Consider the following 21,339-nt stretch of genomic DNA (forward strand, 5'->3'; position numbering starts at 1 on the left):
ATTCTTTGACAATGATCATTTTATAAAGTTGCATTTTCTGTCTGTCCCTATGAATGCTTTAGATCTTTAAAACTACGCAATAGATTTGGGTGCGATTTTTTTTTAATAGATAGAGTAGGTCAAGAGGAAGGTTTACACCAAGGTTTTACATTGCCACCGTGCGAAGACGGGGCGTGTGACTAGTTTTCATAAATGCTTAGAATTTTTATGAAAAACAACAACCTTAACGCTTTTGCTTTCAACGTTACGTTTCTTAATATATAGTGAATCCACTTTGGATTTGTGATAAAACGCATAAGTATCCAAAATGGAAGAGTTCCATTCACCACAATTCATAAAATATCGATATTATTACGATGGAGAATTATTTATTTAAATGATTGTTACTACTTTTATATTAGACAGTTACCTAGCTATCTACATGCCATAAGGCGGGAATCGAACCCGCGGTCTATTACCAAGAAGGACATACAACCATACTAAAAATGTCATTACCACACAAAATAATTTAACAGTTAAAGTAAGGTTTACCAATAACAATGAAAGAGGTTTTCGAGGATGTGCAATAAAAACATTTTTTATATTCAATTAAAGGTTTTTAATCATCAATATTTCTCAATAATATATTATCTGACTACTACTACTAACTGAGCAGGGGGTTCAATTGAATTTTGGTATCTCGCCCAGCTTAAATAACAGATAATAGTCATTATGTGGGCACGACAGCCCACTGTTCTACGCCCAACGATACAATTGCAACAGTAACGCCTGATGGTAGGAGCTTCTTACAAAGTACACAATTGCGTCCAACAGTGCATTGCATCTTATTATGCTCGACTGCTTCAGACCAACACGTCGTACATATAAGGTCATGAGCTTCAACCTGTAATAAATAAATACAATAAAACATTAGTAAATGTCAAGTAACTTGCAATTGTGGCAATTGATTTGAAAACCGAGAAATTGTGTGCTTATGAAAACATAAGTAGGTAGTAACATTCTTATCAAAATTAGAAAAACACTTTCGTAGACCACTTACCATACGGGGAACAGTCCATTGTTGTATGCAACGAAGTATATCTTCGTTTTCTAATACTAAAGAACCTCCAGCAGATCCACAATTTATACAATATACTATATTCTGCATCCATTGTTGTAATTATAATACAACTAAATTCGATCACAGACACAGCAATATCCGAAAATGCCAGGAAAATCCAGTCCTTTACACACAGCCGAGTCTACCAAGTACGCAATCTAATCGGAGTGCGTAATCAAGCCAAAGTTGTTAGAATAAAACCATGAAACGCATAGAAAATCATAAAAGAAACGAAAGTCGCAAAGCAATCAAACTGACTTCTAGCAAACTGACTGAAGTACACCAGTGTTGCCAATTACGAAAACTATAATCCTACTCGAATGCCAAGCTAGAAATTCGCGATTTCACTTAAAACATATAGAATACTAGTTTTTTTCTAGCTAGTCAGTTTAGGTATTTAAATGAATAAAGTGTTAGCAACTTATTTTAATAACCGACTTCGGAAAGGAGGTTCTCAATTCGATCCGTATTTACCGAAATCGCGAAACCTTCCGAAACTGGCAGCACTGGCTGACGGAAACATTTTATAAGGCATCAATAATTGTGACCCAACTTTTTATTTGGAATTTATTTATTTGAAGTGTCCGTGGAATACTAAAATATGTTTCAAACAATATAAAAATAAATGAAAATTATAGTATAATTTATATTCACATCGGTTCTTAGGCCAAAATTGAACAATGTCCTTTTATATAGTTATAAATTAGAGCTTGCTACTTCATAATTACCTTATTACTTAATATCTTTATCACGCACTTCCCGACCATCCAAATACGTACATTGTAAGCATAATTTTTAGCAAAATTACATTCCTTTTCACACAATTACGCTTTCAAAATATCTATTTACTATATTATACTTTGCGAGTAAATGGCACAATGTTGGCAATCCAATGTGAACTTTATGAATAGGGTAGTAAGGTGTGGAATGGTTTGTGTCACCTTTGGTGTGTAAATGCAATTTGGGCACGGTGTAATGGTTCGGGTAGACGCCATTAGGCCGGTGACGTCACGAGCCCTTTGCCAGGACACCAAATGAACAGATAGCAGATACATTATCCACGAAACGATAGTAGATACCTATAGTACAATATGTACTTGTACAGCCAGCATAAAAGATGATGAGATGAAGTACATTCCCATGTAACTATTGACAACGAGTAAATAGCAAATGTCATTATTGTTAAGAACAGAGTGCCTAGTGCGAGTTGAACAAAATTTTGCGAATGACTTCACTGTCGAGTTTAGCGAGTCAACTTCAAACGAACCGAATGCAATATTTAAGCGAGTGCGAGTTGCCATCTCGCAAATTACTCGCATCACGTTTCCTCACGGCGAATAGCGATGATCATTTTTGTTAGGTTGGTGTTCCGTTCGCTTGGTGGGATAAACCTACCAAATTTAGAAAGATGTCATTTTAGCATGTAATCGTATGGGACGACTGTCTTTCAAAATTTTTGCTGTTTGACGCGACGCCCGAAAAAAGTTTTTAGTTGTTTTAAATTAATTAATTTAAAATGAAGACAAGTTCTTGTCTAGCACCTGGAGTGCTAGGGAAGCTTATATATTTCTATGAGTCAGAACCTCAGTTACTTGTTCTAAATACACACTGCACATTTTTTGGGATACGTGCTTTGCTTCTGTAATTGGCCGTTGATAGGATCCAGTGGCAAAAAAGAATAAAGCGGTAAGCACCTGCAAATAAAAGAAGGAGAAAGTTTCTTCAATCATATACATACCTATAGTTCGGCCATTCAGAGAATGCGTTCCTGACACGTCGCGATTGAACTGACGACGTAACTACATTCATTGATTATTGATATAATAATGTTGTTTTAATGCTCCTCAATTGTTAAAACGGTAAACAACCAGCAAAAATATTTTTATCGTAACTGCAACGCCATTGCAAAGTTACGTCGTCAGTTCAATCGCGACGTGTCAGGAACGCATTCTCTGAATGGCCGAACTATAGTTTTGTTTTGGAAATTGATATTGTAACTTACATGAATTGATAAATAGGTACCTTATGTTCCAAGGAAACACGTAGAGTGGATTTTAGATTTGTGCTTTGTCTCAGTTAACTGCACAAGAACTTAAAAATCTTCTTGGACAATCTATATCTATGTCTAAATTGCGTCTCCGTGAGGTGAACTAACGAATTAAAAAATGCGCAAGCCCATGCCCCAATTCTGGCGCTTTTGTTGCGTTCATCTTGGGCCTTTGCGGCCGCAAACATCCTCCGAGCAAAGAAAAAGCGTCCTGCCATATTTTTGGTATTATTTTCACTAAATAAAAACTTAATTGTTGATATACGAATATCTCCTCACTTCACTTTCACCACAAAAATCTTTGTGAGAACTTTTTGGTTAAATTCGATCGCGTTTGTATTTATTTACTATTCGATCTGTCAAAATCTGAATCTCGCACTCGCATCACGGCAGAAATAAACCAATCCCGTGCCTGTCACGTTCACTTGAGAGTCCGAGCGATTCGATTTCGAAAATTTGTAAACTGGCACTCGCTACTTTAGGTTCCAATTTTTGACACTAGGCGGAGCTGTTTTTGTTCCATACAAATCTTAGTATACGCGCTCTCATGTGAGTCCGTAAATAAATTCACGAAAACTCGCACTAAGCACTCACCTTGTGTGATGCCTCGCCTCGTACAGTGGGCACAGAGTAAGTACAGTAATGTCAATTATTACAGTCTTTTAAGTAATTCTCATTTCGGAACTAATAATGCGCTCGTTCTAGAAGCAAAATAATGCAATGTCATAAATTAGAGGCGTGCGCGCGCGCTAGTAAATTAGACAAAGTACCAATTTCGTTCATGGCGCGTATTTTATCAAAGGCCCCCGGTCCCTACGTTTTAACACTTCAGAACAAAAAAACTCGCCGATAGTATCAAAAGAACTACGAAACGCAGCAATAACGCAAATTAAACATCCACCGTCGTGAGGGGGACATGTAACAATAAAATACGCTCAACGACTATAATAGTGGCGCCCGAGGGCCGGGGCCCAGGGGCCCGGGTACCTGGCAGACGGACGTAATGGCACCTGGGGTGACTGTGACTAAAGAGCCAGTGATTCATATTAAAATTACATTTTGGGGCGACGCTGTCGGCTCTCTCGGTGAGCGAACGTTTTGTTTGACGCGTTCAGCTTGCCGCGCGGCCGCGACTGCTTGGCAAGCGATTGTAACATAATTGCTGGCACACGGTGTCCGCGCTACTGCAAGGGAATGTCAATCACTCCGCAGTCCGTCATTTGAATGTAATTGTCATCGCTGCCGACACTGACACGGATATCTGCTGCTGTGTGTTCAGATACAACCGTTCTCGAATTGTCTGCATAATACCTACTAAATAATTTGACGTTAAAACAGCGAAGCAATCAGTTGGCGTCTGCGTTTCTATAATAAAACGCCAGATTTACCGTTTTAGTGTTTTATTCAACGTCTTGATACGGCACCGGATGATAAAGTCAAGTGCATTCAATTTCAAACTTTATTTTCCGAAGTAAAAGTTTCATTTTGGTTTAACTTGAGTTGCTCCCCTGTTTCTTACAAAGTACGCACGTGAGCTGAACTTTTAAAAAGCGTCCAATTTCCAAGTTCCCCTATATCTCGAAATACATAAATTATTGTAAAAAACATCCGCAATTTATGAGTTTAATTCACAAATTGTATATCTCCGGAACTACTGCGCGCTGTTGATAAAACTTTTGCTTGGCGTGATAACATTATAAATGAAGATGAATAGAGCGAGTAAAATGACAAACAACAACAAAAAACGTAAAGCTAACGTACAATATTGTTTGTGTTGTAATTATAATGTTTTGGTGTTATGCAAATAGCCATGAATAGTTTACATGAGCTTTGAAGAACTGGTGAATCTTATGTGTAATATCTCTGCATAGTGCGAATAAGATTTCTATTATGAATTATAATTATTAAAAAAAAAGAAAATATCGTCGCTTATAAAGGTTAAGTCAAGAGAGATAGCGATAGTATTGAGCGCTCCTTTGTGAAAGTCCTGAAATAAAGCAGGTACCTAGCGCCCCGCGACATAAGGCGCGGCGCACACAGGGCTCCGCTGACACGAGCAACAAGTCAGCAGAGCGTGAAGGTGCGCGCCCGAGCACACGCCGCGTGACCACCACACGTCAGAGCAGAAGGCACGCCAACAAGCTTTACAAGTTATCTCAATAGCAGCCTACTCTGACACTACATGACTGTTGATCATTGCTGAAGTTTCCTTCAGCTCTTCACTTCACTCCGTTTGATACGAACATTAATGTCTCGAATACGCCCTTCTCCCATTTGTCGGAAGAGACGAAGTCTCTAAGAACTAAGTGTAAAACATGTCGACATACTTTTCATAAAAGTTTGTGTAGAGTGGATTTTCCGTATTTACCTGTATCGTTTGGCTACCCTCCCCCACGGCTCCCGTACGCACTGAAATAACGGGCTGCCCTTTACAAGCTATTTTTATGGAATCAGCCTGAATAGAAGGTTATTACTGTAGTGCTACATCATCTGTGTGGAACATGAACAATGCAGGCATCGCCAGGCGACGCGCAAATGTCAACTTTGTTGTTATGAATTTGGGTCACAAAAATGTTCAGCAACGTTCTTTGTTCATGTCTACACAACGCAGCTTGGTTCTTGTATAACAATCGCTGCATTTCGGTGCCGTGCTTACCTTTCTTTGACATTATTCGCCTGAAGGTACTCGCAAACGTCATTTACCGAGTGTAATTGAACAAACTAATGTAGATAACCGAAATGATTTTCATTAGTGTTAGACAAAGCCGGACAAACACATCCAATTAAGCCGCACAATCGTCTGCGCGTCGTCTGCGGTGCCAGCGGGCCCCGCGCTAGAGTGGCCCGCGCCCGCCGCCGGGGCCCAGCGCCCGAGGCCCGGGATAATTGGTATTAAGGCGTCACACGACCCAGCCGGGATTAGATGACTCGAGTTACAGGAATTTACTTAGCGGCCTTTGATACACGGTTTGCGGGTAATAAACATCCCACCAAAAACATTAAATGTAAAAAAAAGCCAATCCTCTACGCAATAGGCATGATGACAGTAATCAAAAATCATTAAAATAATATATTTATTAAATTAAACTTGAAGCTTGGAATATAAAACGCGCATTGTTTTCTTTATTAATAATGTGATTAATATGTATTTTTATAAAATAAAATTACGAAATAAGGCAATCCGCCATGATATCCTGAACACCAATCAGAGCTCGTGACGTCATTTCTCAAAACAACTCGCGCGAAAGCGCGCGAACGTCACATTTCGTTATTGTGAACTTCCACTGCGATCTTTGTTTTTAATTAATTAATTGTTTATAACACGAGTTATGGAGCCCGGATTTATCAAGGCAAACAGCGCTAATTTGCCTAGAATTGATATCATAATGCTGGGAAAGTTTTTGGCATCAAATAAAGATTTTTGTTCAGCTGAATTTAGAAATGTTAAAACTTCCATGTAAGTATACTAGTTTAATTAAAAAACAATGAGAGATGAAACCTAACCTCGAAATAGTTATTTACATTATAAACTATGCTAGAATCTAGAGAACTATGTAATAACTTACATCAAAGTGATCTTCACAAAAATAAAGTTGTACCCTGGGCAATATTGCTTTTGAATCTCGCTTTGCAAGTTTAAGCCACTTGTTTCGTATTTTTTTATTGTGAGGAACGTACACAAATAACTCATCAGGAGTTGTTTTGGATGTGTTCTTACACTGGGGGACCCCAGAACACCTATGCCCTTTCGAATTCATATTTAATAACACAAAAAACTTAATTATTGCACGAGCGTTGTTTACTTGCGTCTTGTAATTTCAGTTGTGACGTCACAAGTGACGACATGACACTGACAAGCGTTTTCGCGCCGGATTCAAAGTGGACAGAGAAAAATGCAATTATTTGATAAAAAAACTTCGCATTTTCTTAAAATTAATGATTTTTCATATAAAATAGACGTATACCTACATCATACAAAGGAATTTAAAAATTTGTCATCATGCCTATTCCTCCACCGTAAAAAGTTTTGAGATCGCATAGAAGCCAAGTCCTGTTCTTCTTTATTTGTAATAATAAATCAATATTTTGTGACTATATCAATAGTTTCGTTCACTTTACAATAATATTGACTTGGCCATGAGCACAATAAACTGCAAATATAATACAGCATATCTTGGAGAGGTGAAAGTCAAACATGAAGTTTAATATCACAGAATTAAATACTTTTAGTTTATTCAATTGTTACTAAATGACCGACAGTCAGTTTCATCCAACATCAATGAACTGCACATGGACTATGGCGCATGTTTAGTCCATGGTGATCTCAAATTCCAATCAGTCCATAATCAGTCCAATCGTAAAATCATGTCCATATAGAATTTATCAACGCACATTATTTCAAGGAGCGACTTTTAACTTGTGCTCATGGCCAAGACAGTATTATTGTAATGTGAACAAAACTATTGATATAGTCACAAAATATTGATTTATTATTACAAATAAAGTAGAACAGGACTTGGCTTCTATGCGATCTCAAAACTTTTTACGGTGGAGGAATTGCGTAGAGGATTGGCTTTTTTTTACATTTAATGTTTTTGGTGGGATCTAATTTATTTTTTGTAGGTCTCTTTCTTCTCTAAGTATATAACAAATTAAATTAACTTACATGCAACTAACTAAATATATAACAAACTAAATATGTACACCTAAAGTAGCACGTAAACAATATTTTTTTTAACCTAAAAAAATTCGAAATTGTCGAATTTTTTAATCGAATAGCTTTTAGAATAAAAGAGATTTATTTCAGAGGTAGATGACGCTATCACATGAAATTATTTGATTTTTTCTTAAGTACTACTTATACTAAGCTATGTAACGAAACCATAGCGCGATTTAGACCAGGACAACGCCATCTATCGAGCGAGCATGCAGTGTTTATCGCACTGCATTAATATGAAAGATTTTATCATTATTCATTTCATTTAAACCTAGCTTTTTTATTCATATGTTGTATATTTAATACATAATAACAATATACCACTACGTCACAATAAAACAAATAGTAACATTTTGTACATAAATAAATAACAAAGTTATCAATGCAGTCAAAATTCATACACAATGTTCTTGAAAAACCGCAAATATAAATTTGTTTCCTATTTTTTTATTAAGTTTTAAGGTTTTTATAATTTTCCCTTTATATGTAGCTAATAACCTACCTTGGTGCCAAATTTGAAGGTTCTAAGTTTGCTAGAAGTACCTTAGACTTTTGATGATCGGTCAGTGAGTCAGTGACAAAATGGTGTAACTTTGATCGCTCATAACTGGTAAACTATTTATTCAAATGTCTTGTAATTGTGAGACTGAGCTTGTTCTAATACTTACTCTTGGTCATCGAAAACCTAAACTCCTAGCTTTGTTCACATGGAAGATACAGGGGACTGAAATAGCCGCGAAACGCTTCGAGAAAAGATGGTACGGCCGTGCCCGCTTTGCTCGAGTCTTGGCTGGGGCACTGCCGTGCCCTCAGATTCCGTTTGATCATTTAGACAACAATCTAGGATATAGAACAATCTATCGGCGCATAACAGATAAAACGTCATGTAGTTAGACCCCAGCAAAAGAAAATAGAGGTATGAAGCAGATACACGAGAGATACTATTGATGTTGTGGCAAACTATTGTGAACGTTTGACAGGTGCTCGCAGCAAAGAAAATAAAATGCCTTACTTAAATGGCAGAAAGTGAAGTTTTGTATCTGCAGCGGTGCGAGAACACTGTAGGTTTGAAACAAATTAACTTTAAAAATAAGAATATGATACTACTATATTATATGTATGGTACTTAGTCAAATGGTCAGTTAAATATAATCAGTGCGTAGTATTCAGTGTCACGTCATGGCCGCTCACCCCCGCACTAGGTAACGCAAAGCCGTCCGACTGCGAATGTCCGGTGTCCGTACAGAGTGCCGGAGTTAGATCCGGGCTCGCCGTGATATCCCCAACGTAGGGGTCCGGCCGGCGTCCGGCGTCCGGTAGAGCAGTGTCCGGCGTGTCCGGGCGGCGCGACACGGCGCCCTAAGAGCGTCCTTAATAAGTACATAACGAGCGATATTGAAGCGGTTAGCGCCATTGTGAGCGAGCGCCAGATTATACCGACGTGGCCGAGTTCGTTACAGCGGTAGGATTAGCTCGTACGCCTCCATGTTTAGGATTACACAGGGTTAATAAACTTATGATGTTGTGTATTAATTGTTGTAATATTGCGGGGATTTATAATTGGGTTCATAATTATTCTTACCCATCGTTCATGATTTATTTATAACATTGTGATCAAATGTAGATTAATTGGCTTTAGCAGTTTGCCGTCAACATTTTCCAGGCGGCTGGAGTATATAGGAAAAATATGATGGCATTTTCTTCACACAAGAATATTCATCAAAAAAGTTTTATCTTTACAAGATCGCGGCAACGAAAATTGTGTTGTCAGTGAGCGAGTATAGTTCGGCCATTCAGAGAATGCGTTCCTGACACGTCGCGATTGAACTGACGACGTAACTTTGCAATGGCGTTGCAGTTACGATAAAAATATTTTTGCTGGTTGTTTACCGTTTTAACAATTGAGGAGCATTAAAACAACATTATTATATCAATAATCAATGAATGTTATTACGTCGTCAGTTCAATCGCGACGTGTCAGGAACGCATTCTCTGAATGGCCGAACATAGCAACCAGCACCCAGCCGCCGCAGTCACGCTCAACTACTACAAGTTGTAGCGAGAGATACTCCGCCACTAGTCTCCAGTTTCACTTAAGAGGGAATATACGAAAATATTGCCAGGTGGGAAATACTTTAGGCGGCAGAGAGGGGAGGGGGGGGGGGTACTGAACGTTACCTATCGTGTTGTTAGTAAATTGAGTTGGGAGTTCGGCAGCCCGCGAATCCAGTTGTGGTCCATTTGGTCTTTGTAGCCATAACTCATAATTCAGCGATTTACAGTTAGCTGATAATATCTAATCGGATTGCAATCATAATTGGGTGGTTATAGCGCGTAGGTACTTTTTGTATGGAATTGGTGCTCTATTTCGTCGTAGCTAATTTTCGTTTCAGATACATAGATGATTTACGTAATGTGAGCTACAATTGGCTTTGGCAATATACTTTATCTACACGGCCAATACATTTATGGCAATACCTGCATGTGCAGTACCATGCACTGCACATGCTAGCCGAGTGACTCCATAAGTAATGTATACCGGCTGAGTGCGCGGTACTGCCTGCCGATTGGGACACATCGTATGCCAGTTTTATGATGCCACGACAAAGGCTGCTCACTAAGGCATAAAGATTCACTTTTCTATCGGAACTAGAATCAGTATCTTCAGGTGTTTGCTCGCTAGAAGGCAAACGGATACATGCAACAATATTCTTTTACTTTCTTAATTTTTAATAAGATCTAATCGTAAGCGGGTGAGAAGAGTTTAATATGACGTCAATAGATCAGTCTTCTAAGTGACAAAAGACGGCTGTCGTGGTAAGATAACTTTATCGGAGAGCACCATACAGAGACATAGCGGCCGTGTCTCTGCCCAAACAGAATCCCTACGAAACGAAGCATATAACTAAAAATAATATAACAATCGTCCTTACCACAGTTAGAGGATCTCTCAACAATACGAGTCTTGCCGAAGCTAATAATGGCGCTTTTTCCGACTGTCGCACAAAGGGTTGGCGGCCATTGTGGCGCGATGTTGAGACGCTGCGCCAGATTGGATGCGGGGGGGTCATACACGGAACTGTTTACCTACCTGATTCTTTTGACTAAATCTGCCTGTAATAAACTCTAAGGATTTGTGTAGACCTGTAGACGATTCAGTCGGGAGGTTCCATCGATTCGGCGGATGCTGTTCGTATGACAGGTTTGAGTTGGTTACCGCATATGAGTTGTGATTTCAAACAAACTTTGCTAGACGATTCGATACTAAATCGGTAGTATTTATTGACTGAAACCTTGGTTTGAAAAATCTCATTTAACAAGAGTTTGTAGCGGCACAGCAATGTGTAGGTATACTCTCCCGTGATTGTGCACACGGTACGCCACAGTACGCGGGACTACGCCGCGGTGCGTATTGTCCCCTACACAATGTAGTCACTACGGAACCCCAAGACTCATGCCGGTTCTATTATTACTTAAATTCGGATGGGTTTTTTGTAAAAAAGAAAATAATGTGTTTGTATTATTCATTGTAAAGAAAGCCATTTAAAATATTAGGACAATATGAGTACTGAAAATAATTCGTTTGTATACTTTGGTATATTAGAGGTACGCGTAGACAACGGTCGACATATTGTTTGGCTGTATTTGTATTTTGTGGTATCGATGTCCGCGCAACTTGTCGGTATCCGCTGTTGTCAATCACTCTGCGGCCGCCGTCTCACACGCGGCTGATTACACGTCCACCATTGTTTAGCCTTGTGTACATAATGTGTGTGCTATAACGTTATGTGAGCACTTTATTGAATTACTTAACAATTTCTAGTCCAAAATAAAAAGGGTTCCTACCTAATGCACGTAGGTAGATACTTAGTGAAATATTTAATTGTATTTTTTCACACGACAGTTGAAGTCTCAGGTACCTCTATTAATTCGGTAATCACACATTATTAGAACTTTAATAATAATAATTAGGCGACCTGAGCAATACGTGATGGACGGGAGCCGGCCGGATGATGGTGCCACAAATATGTTTTGGCGCAACCTCTGGTCGACGCCCGTATTTCACGAGGAGGGTGACTGGACACGTGATGTTGAACGGGAGTGTGAACAAATACCAGAAATGGAGGAGGTCAATATTACCTCCTCCGACGTAGCCTGTGCATTTCGTCCGATGCAAAACTGGAAATCACCAGGACCGGATGGACTGCACAATTTCTGGTTAAAGTGGCTGCAAAGTTCACACCCCTGTTTAGCATCACAGTTTCAGTCATCCTTAGAAGCCGGGTCGCTCCCACAGTTTCTAACAACAGGAGTTACCCATCTGCTCCATAAATCAGGCAGTACCGCGGAACCCAAAAATTATAGACCGATCACTTGTTTACCGACGGTCTATAAACTTCTTACATCTATTTTGAGATTAAAAATAAACCAACATATTGAAAAATATTCAATTATGTCAGTTTCTCAAAATGGATGTAAGAAGGGGTCCCGTGCTACTAAGGAGCTGCTCCTCACTGATATGGTCATCAGCCAACAGGTTCGACGATCCCGAAAGAATTTGTCGACATGTTGGATAGACTATAAGAAGGCCTACGACTCGGTCCCCCATACATGGCTTAGGAGGGTACTGGAGTTGTATAAAATAAATACAACTCTACGCGCCTTTCTTGCGTCATGTATGGAGCAATGGAGAACGGTTCTTCACTATCCAGGATGTAGACAAATTGAAGGGACCGGCGATCCTATTAAGATCGAGCGGGGAATATTCCAGGGTGACAGTTTGAGTCCACTTTGGTTTTGCCTGGCCTTGAACCCTTTGAGCACATTGCTAGAGGGTTCGGGGCTGGGCTATCCTTTGCGGAGAGGGGGTCAGGTTATATCCCATTTGCTTTATATGGATGATCTGAAACTGTTTGCCACTACAGAACTGCAGCTGATGAAGCTACTGAAAATCACTGACAGTAGTTGCATCAGGATGGAGTTCGGTGTGGACAAATGTGCAGTCATGCATGTAAAGCGAGGGGGAATTGTGGAATCTGAGGGAGTACAACTCTCAGATTCCATAAACCTGAGATCACTCTTCGCAAACGATACATATAAATACTTGGGTATGGCGGAGGGGTTAGGCATCAATGTGGCTGTCATGAAACAGTCATTACGGGAGCGTTTCTTTGGCCGCCTGAAAAAGGTCATAAAAAGTTCCTTATCAGGCGGCAACAAGGTTCGCGCCTATAATGGTTGGGTCATACCAGTCCTGATGTACTCCTTCGGCATACTCAAATGGACTCAAACTGAATTGGATGCCTTGGATAGGAGAGTCCGCACACTGCTGACCGCAGAACGAATGCATCACCCACGATCGTCGGTGATGAGAATGTACATCCCACGGAAATGTGGAGGCCGAGGCTTTTTAAATGCAAAGACGCTCCACAACCGTGAGGTGTGCAGTCTCAGAGAATATCTTCTCAAAAGCGACGCGGGTATGCATCGTGATATGGTAGCAGTAGACAAAGGACTCACCCCGCTATCGTTGGCACATGAGAACTGGCGCAAACCTGTGGTACTAACTACCCATGATCGCAAGGAGGTATGGCAGAGCAAACAGCTACACGGACGCTTCTTCGGGGCTCTTCATGGCCCCGATGTAGACTTCAATGCGTCCGTATCTTGGCTACGCTTCGGTGACTTATTTGGAGAAACAGAAGGGTTTGTATGTGCAATTATGGACGAAGTTATCCTTACGAATAACTACCGGAGATATATCGTGAAAGACGGGACGGTTGACATATGTCGGGCATGTCACCATCCGGGTGAGTCTATCAGACATATTATATCTGGTTGTTCTCGTTTGGCTAATGGTGAATATTTGCACAGACATAACCAAGTGGCCAAGATTATCCACCAGCAGCTTGCTCTGCAATACAACCTTGTAGACCTTGAGGTACCGTACTACAAGTATGCGCCCGACCCAGTTCTCGAAAAGGACCATATCACGTTGTACTGGGATCGATCTATCATCACTGACAGGACTATTGTAGCCAATAAGCCTGATATTGTGGTGATAGATCCATTAGCGCGCCGCGCGATGATAGTCGATGTCGCCGTTCCGCATGACGAGAACCTTGTGAAAGCTGAGAAAGAGAAACAAATAAAGTATCTCGACTTAGCGCACGAGGTTGTCGCCATGTGGAGTGTCGACACGGCTGTTGTTGTGCCGATTGTCGTTACGGCCAATGGTTTAATAGCCAAGAGCCTCGACGAACACCTCAGGAGGCTCTCGTTGGGCGGCTGGATCAAGGCACTGATTCAGAAGGCAGTACTCCTTGATACGGCACGTATTGTGAGGAGGTTTCTGTCTTTGGGACCCTAACCACCGGTACCTTGGACCCTGTGCCCGATATCGGTGGCAACCTATTTTTTATATTTTTAAATGTTTTTTATTTTTATATTTAATATTTAAAAATGTAAATTATATGTTTGAAAATAAATAAATGACAATTAATAATAGTATAACACAAAGGCGTGAGTTTCCACAACACCGGTAGTTGGTACAAGTGTGCATGACACTCGTGCACAATGGACGCCCGCCGCGCATTGTAACAGAATTTCGGATTTCACTTAACCACACGGTTTTACGTTACTTCCAATAGGTACATGCAAGTTCAAAATGTATAGCGATTATTAAGAACAATATTTGATATCTATAAAAATTCTTCTCTTTGGCTATTTTCGTAGCTCTCTTCTTTTGTATGCACATTTGTCGTTCGTCGAATTTAGTATCCGTCAAAAAATAACTTTATCTGTTAATATCGTTGTTTGGATGTATATTTGTTCGCGAGCGTGAGACAACACACTCGAGGAGTTTGTTAGCAAGACAAATACTCCTCTCGTGGGGACAAACAAGTGTATTAACTTTTTGTGACAGAACACAAATGAACTGTAACTTTTTGTCGTGAGCTCAATGAGGAATTATTTAAAAGGCATGATCAGAACCAGTCTTATTAAGCAATTATGGGGCATAAGTTTTAAGGCACAAGTAACATTAATCATATGAGGATAGAGTAAAGAATTGTGCCTATTGGATGGCATATTGCAGTTGTCCCTTGAAAACATTATTAGTGAAGGAACAGATGCCTGTCAGATAGCTGTGAGTGTCGTCAGTCAGCACCCCGCGGTGACTGCTTACAGCTGTAGATTAAGCACTACTTAAATACGGTAATACGGTTCTGAAGTACCTGATATTGTTGATTTCTTATAGTCTGGCAAAGAATGCCTAATAACAATTAGCTGTTTGCCATATACATAAATATACTAGTCCATATAAAGAACAGTGTTGGTGCTAATATGACCTGTATGTTGATCACCACGATATTCCTGCTGTCTTTTTCTCTAAGTAAACGAGAAATGGGACATCTAGTCAAGGCTTTATACATCAATCTAAATACCGACAAGCTAGAGCCTTTCATCTTAAATCTATTTACAACGTCTTTATTAGTATGCATTACATGATACTCATATACGAGTGAGTATGTATAAAGTTAATTTGTACATAGCTCTAGAAATACACGTCTCTTCGACATTATTTAACGTTGAAACCTACTTATGGTATCGTTTGTCATGAGGTCGTTACGTCACGTACAAACAAACTAATCTATTAACAGGCTACAGTTAATCCCCCTAAACACTATGAAACAGGGCGACAACTGTCCGACTACAAACGAAGTGCGCTAAGAAACTCGCAACTAATTTAACAAGATTATCGGGTGGCGTCGTGCGCGGCCGGCCTAATACCCTTGTGTTGTGAACCGGCTCAGCTCATCGGTATTCACGACTGAAGCTGCCTAATTCTATTGAGTTTATTTCACATTTATTTGCATTATCTTTATTGTCTGTCCGTCTATCGGTGACAGATAAATAATGAAGCACGAACAACAGCTAATGAATTCGTACATTTGTACAATTACTGAAGGGTGATCGCATCGCAAATACTAAACATTTGTTAGTCCATTTCATTTCTGTTGTAACTACTCCTGAGATTAATGGATTTTTATTTTATTTATTACGAAAATTAAGTTAAAGTTTCACTTTCCGATGGATCTCTCATCTTCCAGCAATCAAACGTTTGCATTATGTAGGAGCCTACAGTAATGCTCTGCGGCTGGTTGGGCACAATGTTGCAACTGATCTCAGCATCTATTTATTGGCAATAATCCGACAAGTGCTGATCATCGGTCGCCAGTAGTCACGGTCAGCAACAGTAGCTTGTGTTCGGCGCGCACGCAGCCGCGTCACCTGCGTGTGGAGCGCTTGATCCGCTTATGTGCTGTCACTGAACTGTAATGAACTGAAGGGCTTCACTTGCCAGCGACAGTTTTGTAGTCTACCTATTCGTTACAAGCGTTCACTCATGTCTTAAGAAGCTTTATAACGATACACAGTTGCGCATTTTAGTGACGGATCTGAAGAATAAAACTGATTGTGACAAACGAATCTAGTAAGTGCCAGTCCAAACTCATGACCCCTTGACACTGTTTATAACAATTTGAGCCTGTTTTCTAATTAATTTGAGTTGCGAAGTTCAGAATATAGAGATTTTGGACCGTGTACACTATTAGATATAGAGATGTCCACTGTCTTGTAGTTACAGGTTACGTCGCAGTGGAAGGGTGACACCCCACGCGACTCACCCTCGCCGTGCGGACAGAATAACAAGATTGCTATGACAATACTATATAATACCGCGTGTCCACGTTCGCTTATCAATATTTTACATGACAACATAAAAAGAAAGCAATACCCTAATGGAACATCCGAACATATCTTTTATGTTCTTCTTACATCGCTGGTTATTGAACTAAGCGGTACGTTTTTCAAATTATATTATATTGAGGCTGAAGAATCTAGAACTTTCTAAAACTAATTAAATTCCAATCAATTAGAAGTCTGCGAACTTGTAGTGACACAAGATAGATATGACACAGTATGACAAGTCCATGAATATTGAAGTTCACACACACACTCACGCAGATCTCATTACTTCGTTACATGAGGTGCGCGTGTGTGCGTCTCGCGAGCACGTTGTACCTACGTCTAACGTTAGTTAGTTGCCTTTTAAGAGAATATTTCTAGAAAAACCCCCCACGTAGTTAGTGGCTGGCAGCCGACAGCTCAGAACACAAAATTGAAAGAAAATATCATCCCAGTATTTATGTGTTGCCGTCGGTAAGTACGTGCCAATTTTCTAATATAAAGTTTAAATGGGACTTCTCAACATGTTTTGGTGTTTTACGATGGTATTAAGTAGGAAGTTGTTTTTTGCAAACATTGCTCGGAAGTGAGGAGGGGGGGGGGGGCAGTCGCTGTCGACAGATAAAGCGTCGGGACGCGACTTCGGACGACTTTGAGCAACTTTTACAAAATATCTCCAGCGGCAGTGTTGTGCCGCTCAAAACTTCACCTAATTAATATTAATTCTGTGCCGCTGTTAGATATTTAATTTAATTTACGAGCAGCAAACTTCGGAGATTATGTTACAGTTAAGCGGTTTTGTGCCTTGGGTGTATGATGCATTTGGGTAAACTAATAAATTAGACCAGACACTATTTTACTTTGTTACTTCGACACTATTTCTATTTCAAAAAGAGATTTACGTACCTGAAACGATGGAAACCTGGGGGAAATTTATACGTTTTCCAGTGGGAAATATTATTTGAAATAAAAATCAAAACTTTTTATAGCAATCCGACTGCAAAATGTATCGAATGAGAAAAAACACATAGGTACGTCAAAAAGCGTGAGTACATTGCAAACGGATTGCAGTACGTGAGATGATCTAAACAGAACATATGAACAGTCGCGGGTCGCTATAGCTCAGTCGCCGGGGCGTGTGTGTTCCATCGCGGGTTCGTTTCCTGTCGCCGGCACGAGCGCCCCCGGCGGAAGTTTCTGTTTATTTTGCTTATTTTCCAGCACTGAAATGTTCGGACTTTTTAAATGTTGACCCGCAGTTTGTATGCGCACAGAGCCGGTGTGTGACCGTCGTCTGTGCTATGCGAAGTTAACCGACGTTCCTACTTACTTTATATTCCTAGTTTTTCATTCTGCAATATGAATCAATCTGTATAATACACACAATAAATGTACCTGAACTGACGAATATGATTCTACATATTTTTTATTTGTCTGATCATAATTTTGAAATTGCACGGGCAGTCACAAAATCATAGGCATTGAAACATCTATTGCTCCCGTATAAGATATTGCAGTATTTTATTTGACATGTTCTGTTGGCATAGTATCGTGGAATTCATAAGTGCCTGTAAGGCCTAAACGAAATAAATGATTTGACTTAGATATTTGACCTCGTGCATGTTTGTTGCAGAGTGGAGCGCGCGCGCGTCGACGCGGCGCCGCTCGTCGCAGCAGTCGCCGGCCGCGCTGCTGGCGCACTTCGACACCACAGTGCTGCAGGTGAATAACATTCTATTGTGTCTCTACTATGTTGCATATAACGGTACTTCTATACAGGCCTCTCCATGCTTCAATTATGTCGCCTGTGTGTTTTGTGCCTCTTCACCAATTAGTCCTCGGATAACATGATATTTTTAAGACTTTTTGGACACATCAAGTTAAAGCACACGTGTAACTATTTTTAGGCACAAACTTCTCCACCACTAGTATTTAAATACGACATCAAAAGCTTCAGACTAGCTAATTAATATAGCTATTTCGGTAAACTGAAACAGGCGTGTTAATATTATCCACCAGGGAAGCTATAATTGGAGGGAACAGCTCTCAGACGCGGCTGATGGTACATAAAGTGCGGGTGCTCGGGAACCGCTGACGGCCGCAAGTCAGCCGGTGTGAATATAATCTGAAGTCGCACTACGACTACCCTCCGGGACCGCGTCACTATGCAGGAAGGCCAGTAGGACCACTTCATGCAAATTCTATACAGCAAGTTCATAGCTAAATAGGTTCCTTGTTCCTTGTATTACAGAGTAAATTAATAATACCTTATGATGGTTCATTAACAATCTTCATCATGGGTTATGATCGTTAAAATTTATGATTGTTAAGGTTTAAATAAAGTTTTTTAAGCTTCGTATTTTCGCTTCGTAGAGGTTTAGTGTCAAAGTTAAAATAACGTATGAGTAAGACTTCTGTAGCGGTCGGGTTGACGACGACATGTAGCAAGCACTCGGATTTAGCGGACACAACGCGATTGAAGTGCGCCAGTCCATTGCTATACCCACCGAGGTTATGTCGCTAGACGAACACTTCAATTGCTCTGGGACATACACCAGCGGAGTGATAATAATGCCTTACACCATTTCATATTTAGCTAACAGATCATAAGAATATTTAGCGCAAAACAGCGGCGTTGTGAATTCATCTTACAATAAACCTGATCCATTTAAAATAATAGCGGTATTTTAAAATAAAGTACGATATTGCTTGTTCTTTTTCGAGTCGGAATTCTATTTGGTAATGAAGTCGTCAATGTAATGTGTATCATTTGTGTGAAATGAGTCACGTGATTATACTCAGTTCTCTGTGAAGGCTTGTGTCGGGAGAAATACCAAGTTACGGAGAAGTAGCATCAGTAATGCGTGACGTATCGATTGCATACAAAGGACTGGATTCAATTAACCGATGCAATGTAGATATCTCTTCTCGTAGAGTGCCAACTGACCGAGCTTAATGCAGATTGTGAATTACCAGTCATTTCAGTCGTGAGCCTATTTTGAATTCCATGTGACATTACGCCAGCATTAAATCTTCTGTAGCTTTTTTACTGAATGTCGTCGGTAAGTTTATCTCTTCCGCACAATTTGGCGGGTGCCGGGGCGCGGGCGGCACGGTGGCATGGCGGCATGGCGGCATGGCGGACCGGGGAAAAAATATATTTCTACTTGTAACATTTTACGTTTGTGATCACGCTTGGCCGGGAGGGATACACACGACGAGGGATGCACTCTCGAGAGGGCATGCTCTGCTCGTCGGTGCTGTATGTAATGCTATTTCAAACGTGCACACTGTTCATATTTAGTTCAGCAAACACTCCCCGAATTCGTCGGAACTAGTTTTGCTTTATTTTTAAACGACTTCCCAAAAAGGAGGAGGTTCTCAATTCGGCCGGTATGTTTTTTTTTTTCTATGTATGTACATCGATTACTCCGAAGATTATAGACCGATTTACGTGATTCTTTTTTTGTTCAACTCGGAATAGCTGCCAGTTGGTCCCATAGTCATCAGGTCAGGATCTGATGATGGAAACCTTCGAAAGTTGTTGGCATACATAGGGTAAAAACTTAACACTCAGGTGAACGTCTAAAAGTACTATTCAACAGTGAAGATTTGGAGCTGACCTGATGATGGAAACCAGAGAGGGCCGAGGGAACTCGACAACTGAATATCTAAACTACCTCGTGTTTGGGCTTAAATTATTTGTATTGACAAGACCTTTGCAACAGTGAAGGTTTGGAGCTGACCTGATGATGGAGACCAGAGAAAGTCGAGGGAACTCGACAACTGAATATGTAAAATACCTCGTATTTGGACTTATATTCTTTGTATTGATGAGAACTTCCCACTTATATGGATAGTAACAACTATTCGTATCACTGAAAAGCTGTACATAAAAAACTTTTTTACAAAAAAATGAAACCGACTTCCCAAATCACTAATTGTGAGTTCGACTTGTGTCTCGGTGGTAGTAATAAGCTCGGGTATGTGTTAATGACTGACATTACTCCTGATACTTCCGACCCCGGTTACCGCGGCACAAAGAACGTTAAACATAACTGCCTAATTTCCTCCAGCAGAGTCGTTCACGTAGTTAATTTACGAAAATAATAGTATACCGCGATACGATCGTAAAACATTTCTTCGTGAAATTAATGTTTCCAAAAATTCAAATTTTCTGGCGAAAGTGGCCAATTCACATAATATATGGTTGTCGTTCCAAGTTATATTTCAGCCACGAACAAGAATGCTAAAGTAAGTTAAAACGTCAAATTGAGCACATAATGAGTTCCAATGAATTGTGTAACGATTACTAACTGGACGAGTTACTCAAGTTGATGAAAAAGTAAAAACAAAACGTGTAAGTAGACAAAAAAATCTTCCACTACCTACTTCAATAGTTGTCGCCACAATGTTATAAAGAAGCCACCGTACACTACAGTGCGGTACAGTACACTCAAAGTTACTCGAAGTTAGAAAGAGTTAACTCGCGCTAAGTACGCTGAGGTTAATCTTTTGTTTGCACTCGACAAGTTAGTCGGGACGCGGCTGCGCGGGTCTGCCGTAGTAGGCATCATTTACTTGTGGCGTCATACGTATCTGTTCATCTTATACGTACCTCCCTATGTGTTTCCTCTTATAGTGTCCCTTATGCACTTAGTCCCTCATATATTCTGAATTTAATGAACATCATGTTGAAGGAGTTCTTATATCTAATCGTACTGGCTG

General features: G+C 40.1%; 1 pseudogene; it reads left to right on the plus strand.

Annotated features, from left to right (window-relative positions):
• The window catches only part of LOC124641066, a 425,796-nt pseudogene that overhangs the window by 64,148 nt on the left and 340,309 nt on the right, over positions 1-21,339 (plus strand).

This window comes from Helicoverpa zea, chromosome 21 (genome assembly GCF_022581195.2).
Source record: "Helicoverpa zea isolate HzStark_Cry1AcR chromosome 21, ilHelZeax1.1, whole genome shotgun sequence".
Taxonomy (NCBI): Eukaryota; Metazoa; Arthropoda; class Insecta; order Lepidoptera; family Noctuidae; genus Helicoverpa; species Helicoverpa zea.